Source organism: Myiozetetes cayanensis, unplaced genomic scaffold (genome assembly GCF_022539395.1).
Source record: "Myiozetetes cayanensis isolate MyiCay16 unplaced genomic scaffold, myiCay2020 scf4, whole genome shotgun sequence".
NCBI lineage: Eukaryota > Metazoa > Chordata > Aves > Passeriformes > Tyrannidae > Myiozetetes > Myiozetetes cayanensis.
Window position 1 is genome coordinate 59,052,289 of NW_026087631.1, and position 7,577 is coordinate 59,059,865.

The 7,577-nt window shown below is 38.5% G+C and overlaps 1 protein-coding gene across 1 annotated transcript in view; it reads right to left on the reverse strand.

Moving 5' to 3' along the window:
* The window catches only part of FREM1 (FRAS1 related extracellular matrix 1), a 91,445-nt gene extending 84,594 nt beyond the window's left edge, over positions 1–6,851 (reverse strand). Inside the window, exon 1 of the mRNA XM_050328623.1 lies at positions 6,780–6,851. The gene's annotated coding sequence lies outside the window, so the exon portion shown is untranslated. The remainder of the gene's footprint in view (positions 1–6,779) is intronic.
* Positions 6,852–7,577: the final 726 nt, after the last annotated feature.

The following is a 7,577-nucleotide window of genomic DNA, read 5'->3' on the forward strand; positions in this document are numbered from 1 at the left end:
CAGATCTTGACTGCTTCAAATTGCATTAAGGTATAGGAAACTGGCAAAATTTTTTCTCTCTAGAATCAAGAAATGGAAAACCCAGGAAAAAGATATGGTAAAAAGTGGCTGGGGAACCTCTAAGCTTTTTTTTTTTTTTTTTTTAAGCTTTTGTTAACAGCTTTTTATCCTGATTTGTAATAATGATTTGGCTAACACTTCGAAATGTCTTCCTGTCAGTCAAAGAATACATGCTGACAACACATATGTGAGCCGCCTTCTGGGCCAGAAGATCCTTCCTCTGAACTCACCAGAGCAGAGCAACTATTCCTCATGTTTCTTAGGAAAGAAAATAACCAAAGAGACTCTTCTACTCTGTACCAGAGAGGTTAAGTTGAGGAAAAAAAGAACAGCTCTTTTTAAAAGCCAGAAAAGCTGAAAAAATAGATTTAAAAGCGGATTTGGAAGGTTTTTTTATGAGTTATATTTCAGTCCACCACAAAATACTATAATAACTACTGTATTAAATGTTTTGTTTCCTATGTAAAACAACTAAATACTTACTAGTCAGATTTCACTGTATAAGCTCATTTCAGTGCATGGTTGCTGATGAACAGACAAAAACTCATTGGACTGGAAGATGTTTGTTTTGGGGCAAGAAGAATGTAGGCTGATAACGTGACGTTGATAACACAGCATGAAAAAGTAGGCATAGTTATAGTCCTCCTTTGTGTTTCTGAGCACTGAGTGGATCTCTTCTTCTGTAAAACAGGAAGGGTCAATCTGTTAATTCAACACAAATATGTAGTATATGGTCTTGAAAAAAACCACAAACAACACTCTTTAATAGGATATCCCATTCAAGTTTTCCATGGACTAATCATCCTAGCCATATTCTGACCTTAAAAAACCATTGAACAAAGTATCTGCACATGGTGTATCTGTTTCTTTTTTCAAAATCACTAGTAGGTTGGGTTTTTTCCAGAGTTGAAGTCCCTATATTCAATTAATTTATTTCTATAGTAGCCCTGAAGTTTGAGCAAAACAAGCAGGGAGGCAAACCTAAATTTAGGCAGAAAAGCACATGCATTTCACTTACAGCAATGCTATTCATCCTTGCACTTTGATTCAGTTTCCTGTGATTGGAACTTTAAGTTCCTGTTGAAAAAATAGAGTTCTCTCATTTTTTCAAATCACACCCAGTTGATGTGGTGGATGTTCCTAGGGTCTCCACACATTGTACTGGTTGCAATATCCACCTCTTGTGAGACCACAGAACCACAGAATCACAGAATATGCTGAGTTGGAAGGGACTCATAAGGATCATCGAGTCCAACCCTTAGCTCTGCACAGGACCATCCCCAGGAGTCACACCATGTACTCGAGAGTATCATCCAAACACTTCCTGAACTCTTGTCAGGCTTGGTGCTGTGACCACTTCCCTGGAGAGCCTGTTCCAGAAGTCTACATGTGTTACATGACTTACCTTGCCCAAACTATGAAAAGTCACACTATCTATTCTGAGCTAATAAAACTACTCTGTAATTAGCATAGCCAGAGAAAGCTAGATTGCACTGAGACCTCCTCTTACCACAGGCAGCCAGTCAAGTATAATTTTAGTGTCCCAGATGATTCCATGAAAGACAGATAACCATGAAACATCAGGCACATCTTTCTTAGACCATGTCTTAATGTACTTTATTTGTTTTAGTGAAAACTAGCAGTTTTCTCAGTGTGACTGAACATGTATGACTTTGCTCCATTGGTTTTACCATGCTGCTTATACACCATTTTCTCCAGAGGCAAAAGCAAAGGCATGTGTTCGGTAAGAGTGATAAAGAAACACTGTTGGGACTTCTGATGTAACTTAGCATACTGAGCCTTAAGAAAGTAAAAAGAAGTTCAAATCCTGTGTTTCTTCTCATAGATACTAAAGCCCCCGAGACAGCCAGAAATGTAACAAGTAAAGGCTCCATTAATCATTTTCAGTGCATTGCACCTTATTAATAAAATTTTTGCCCTGGACAAACGTTTTAAGTGTTGGGGAAGAAAAATCCCCATTCTGTAAGACTTCACAATATTTATTCTGAGCTTTGTGCATAGGAAAAAAAAAAAAGTTAAAATAAGGCCCAAGAGGTGTTAAAAGAAAACACATTCTGTACTCTCATCTAGACATTATGCACACAGCATTAGTTTGAACTTTAATCCTGTATTAATGAAATACTGAAAGAAAGGACAAGCCAACAGTGAAAAAATAATTACAAGTAAATATTTGGCAGACTTACAGAATACAATTAGGGACATGTGTATATTAATATAGAACACACACCTATGTAAACAATTATCTATTAAAAGTAATCCACAGGTAACACAGAGACAAAACCTTAAAGTTGCTGGAAGCTGCCAATACAAATGCCATTCAGTACACAGTGTGATCATATTGGTGCTCTGACAATCTCAGCAAAAGGATCCTTAGACTCCATCAGCCTACATGGACAACTGCCTCTCGTCTTAAACCTCTCTAGTGGTTAAACAGGAGTGTGGTACAATGGCTAGTGGGTTTTCTACTAAATCATTGCTGCTTATTTTCTGAAACATTAGCATTTTTACCATGTAGCCATAAGAATTATTTTTTAAGTCTTAGGACTTTGCTTCCATGGAAATAGCAGAGGCTACTGGAAATGACAGGTTCAAGTCAAGGAGTTTGGATGTGAGTCTGGTCCTGGGGAAATGCAAAGTTCCTGGAAAAACACAAAGTTCCCGGAGTCTCCAGAAGTCTTTGACTTACAGGGCACAGCCTCAGAAAAGCAGTTGACCAGGAAAGTAACGGTCTGTTCTTCCCTCCTTGGGAGTTTTATATCAATTCAAGAGGGGACAGCTACTTTCCAAGCCAACAGAGAAATCTATTCACATGGAAGATTTGCTTTTTGCCTCCATTTTTAGTCCACTAAAGCTTTAAAAAGAAAGAAGAGAAACACAACAGAAACGTCTTACTCTTCACTGGGAAATGTAGTGAAGACACGTCAAAATTTGTAAAAAAGGGTAAATCAATACCAGAGCTGTGGTTTTAAGTAGCTGATGTGTTCCTGCCCTGAAGACATCACCAAACAGGGGCAAGCACACAGGCCATATTCTTTCATCAAAACTGCTAAGCTGCTTTGCTCAGGTGGGGTCTCAATGTTCAAAAAACAGTGAATCTCCTGTTCAAGAGTTTTATGTAGTACTACACATATTTTTTGATAGAGTTCATACTTGTAAAGAAATCCAACTCTCCTTGAAACAAAATAGTTAAAATGTTGCCAGACAGTTTTAGAGTCCACTGCATTCTGACCCAAAATTATTTTCTTCCAAAATGGACAATAAAAAATACTATCCATTCTAATACTAACATTCATCACTGTTAAAAAAATTTGACACAGGCTTCTCGTTAGTAACAAAAAATCCTGAGTAAGCACCCTACTACATTTTACATTTAATGATTCTGAAGACCATTAAAATAAATCCTGTGAACTGATGCATTTGATTGCTCTTTTGCTCAAATTTATAATTAAAAGAAACCCCATTAAGTACATCCCAGAGGGAACCAAACCCAACAGAAGTAAATTGTCTTCAAGTGTTATCTTTTCATCTCTTTGAGATGAATGTACATACATACATACATGAGATATTTCAAGAAAGGACTGTACAAAGGCATATCATGTTCACATCTCTGCCCACGACTTGTTGGGTGCAGCAGTAAAACAATTTGTTCTGTGTCAGTAACAGCACTCGTGGCATTGTGCTGATAAGGGAGCCTAGGATGTGATTTATTCCCAGAGCAGCTGAAGATGAAATTTAAGTTGTGTTACGTTCTCTTAGCTAAACCAGCTGTAAATTACAGCCAGATCCCTGAGAAAGGCAGGGAGATACTGAAAAGATGAAAAAGGAAAGTATCGCCAGAGACATAGAATCTCACAGGTTCCAGGGCATTTGGCAAAAGGTTTGGGTTGGCTAATGGTCTTCTGTGTGACAAGGAACATATGGCTTTCACAGTTAAAAAAGTTCTTTAAAAAACATCTCGGAGAAGGGAACATTAAACCTCAAGCAGCTTAATTTGGTGAAGGGCAAAGGGAGGCAAAGGCAATATCTTACCTGGCAAGAGCTAAAACAACTCCAAAAATTCTTACTGGACCTGGAAACTGAAAATTACAGCTAATGAAAACAAAATGTTATTTTAGTGGGCCATATGCTCCCATCTGGAGAGAAAAGAGTCATGCCATTGACAGAAAGAAAAAAAAAAGAAACCCTATCCTTTAGTGGGCTTCCACACCTCCTCAACCTATTGAATCTGGGGAAAAAAGGATCCCCAGGCATAAATGGTTGTCTGTTTAGAAAAAATATATGGCCACATTGCCTTTGGGAGCTGCTAGATATAAGACCGAATTTGCAGTTGTCAGTTGTTCATGGAAAACCTGTAAACACACTCAGGCAGGAATTGGTCTCCCCCTCCTATCTGATGTTAGAGAGAAGTAGCACAGCCAGTAAGAGTTTTAGCTCAAACTCAGCCCTAAGAAAACACACCACTGCAATACAGCTCCATAACCAGTGTTTGAACATACTGAAAATAGCCCTTTTTGGTGTTTTTTCCTCAAAGAAATAGATAACCAGCATTTTTGAGAGCAAGAAGCATTGCTAAAACAGTGCACTTGACCCAAACTTGTAACCAAAAATGGCTTAAGATGTAGCGGATGGAGCCTACCATCCTACCAAAACTTCAGTACCACTCAGTGGCAAAAACCTGTCAAAGGTTTCAGCTAAAGACAACAGGTTCCTCTTCTGGGCTTTCCATTCAGTAAATATTGCTAGTCGATCTGTCTCCCATATACACATATTCCTACACTCAAATACAAAATCCAGTTTGATCCATAACGTTGGAAGGCTAAGCTGCACTATACAGAATGGATTTCATCAACTGATGAACAAATCCAAACAAGATTACAGTGCAGTTGCAGGACTTGCTAAAGCCATGCAGGGAACAAAGCAAGAACTCCCACAGAGAGGGCAGTGATTCCCACCTAACACTGAATTGGGAAAATGTGTGAGAGAATAACATGTCCATGCTGTAATGAAAGAACAATACCAACAAGGCTTCCTCCTCCTCCTCAACCCTGCAGACCAGAAAGTACTTTATTATCTAATCAGCAAGACCTCCAGACAGTGTCAGCTGAGGGAGTAAAAGCTGCAAAATTGCTTTGCCAGTCTTCCTGGATGACTGAGCTTGACTGTTTAATAAAAAATGCAATTCTGACAAGAAGAAACCAAAGACTGATGGGTGAACAGGACAAACCCTGGCTAAACACAGGGCTTGCAGGCTGTAAATTTTGCCTGTCATATCAGAACCTGGAAAGCGTTAGGGCAGCACAATGGCAGCAGGTCAGAAAACCAGTTAAAGCCTTACAAAGTCATGATCCTGCATTTTAACTATGGCAACTGGGTGCATGTTTCTCCTTCATGGCAAATTTAAAATAAAATATACTAGTCAAAGTCAGAAAGATAAATAATACTGAAACTTTTTATCTCACCAAGATGGGCAGGTTAAAAGCCCAACAAAGACTTCATATATTGTTAATTTCTGAAACTGAGGTTGTTTCTTGCAATAACTTCCCCAGAGTGAAACAAGGTCAATCAAATGAGTAGCATAATGCAATAGACACAAAGTTTTGCATTTTCTCCCGAAAAAGCATCTGAGCAATTCTGCCTTTTAAGTAGTGACCCATAATATACTTTACCCTTAATATAGCTCTTGTTAAAAATGTGACATTATTTCTCAGGTATTTCCATAAATAACTGCAAATATTTTGAATAGTTCCTAATAGTAAAATAATTGTTTCAAATGGCCTAACTAATCCTAGGAAGGGACACAAGAACTGATGCAGAGAAGTGACACAAAGGTGAACAAAGACTCCAACTCAGCAGTGGAAAACTGAGGTTTTTACAGAATGTATGTTGCACAAAGCCATTCCAGAGAAATTAAAAACAGTTGCTAGAAGACCTCTCCCAGTGGAGAAATTGGGGGATCATGGGAATATAAACCTATATTGTGACATTCCTTCTAAATCTATGTATGATTCTTGATTTGGTTACAGATTTTTCTGTGAAGTGACTTTTTCTGGTCTTTGGAGGAGAGAATTTGATAACAAAATCCCACAGGCAGCTGAAAATGTTGTTTGCCAGCCTTCTAGCTTATAAATGATCAGCCAGGTGCCTTGTGAATAGTTTCATTACCTGAACAATGCATCTCTATTACTAACAGATGAAGGAAAGCCAATTGAGCCATGAATAATAACTACAAATCACAAGAGAAATTACAACCAGACTAGCAATAAGTTGCTTGCAATTGTGCTTTCATGCTTTAAATTCCAACAACGTAGCAAGATCAGATATCCAAGTGAGAGAGGAAACAGGATTATGAAATCCCAGAAATGCCACAGCAAAGGACAGGAGGCATACTTAATTTCACAAGGAAAAATGGGAATCAGTTGATTGCTACTCTGAATTTGCAGAGACTGCACAACTTAGAGATAAACTGAAGGATGAGGATTATTAAAAAAAAAAAACCACAAACAAACAACACCAAACATAATATGCCAAATAAAACTTATCAGATCTTCTGAAAGTCATCTAAATTAAGAATATTACTTTGACACAAATACAAATGAACGGCACAGGTGGTGAAAGGCAATCACAGGAATATTGGAGTATTAACTTCAACTGCTTCTCTCATAAAATAACGTACATAGGGGAAGATGAGACCCACATACCTGAGATACCACTGAGACGTACACGGAAAGACTCAGCGTTTGCATCACAGTCCAGATCATGTAACAGATGGGGCCACACCAGAGCAGGTCGTTGCAACCAACCATTTCGCATTGGGTTTCTGATTTTGCTGCTGCCACCAAGGCCTGTCCTCAGCACTGAGGCACACTTGGTGCCAAAACTGGATTGCTGGTGCAAAAAGATCACAGCACAACAGTGAGATGATCTCATCTAGTTTCTAATTTTATATCTCCAAGCAGATGGGGAGTTAGGCCTAAGCTGAGATCCCTGAGAATTGAGGGTCTATCAAGACCCTTTTCCATGCAGCTTTTATTCCTGAGTTCTTGCTGGCTTTTAGGAGGCCCTGATCACTAAGGGTTTGCCTTTTAAACTGCATTGGTCTGCTCACTGTATGATCGTATACTAAATGCTTAATTTAAAAAACATGTCAAGAATTAACTGTTAAAGAACATGTCTTTGTAAAGCAGATTTTGGTCCATGGCAGCTGTGGAACATACAGAGTAACACATGGAGGAAGACTTTGCAACTCTTTCTGTAAGATTTAACTTACAAAGGCCAGATTTTATTGTATTGTTAAGTGAAGTTGCACTTACAGTGCACTGAAACAAGACACACCACAGGCAGTGGAAAAGTTTTGCTAAGGACTTCATCTAAATATATAGGTTGGCTCTCTAGTTTATGGTGGGTATCCATTCCCCTCACTGAAGATGGAAAGCTGTGCTGTTTCTTGAGCACGAATCCAAAAATTTACTTTAAATGCTATATTACATAAAGACACT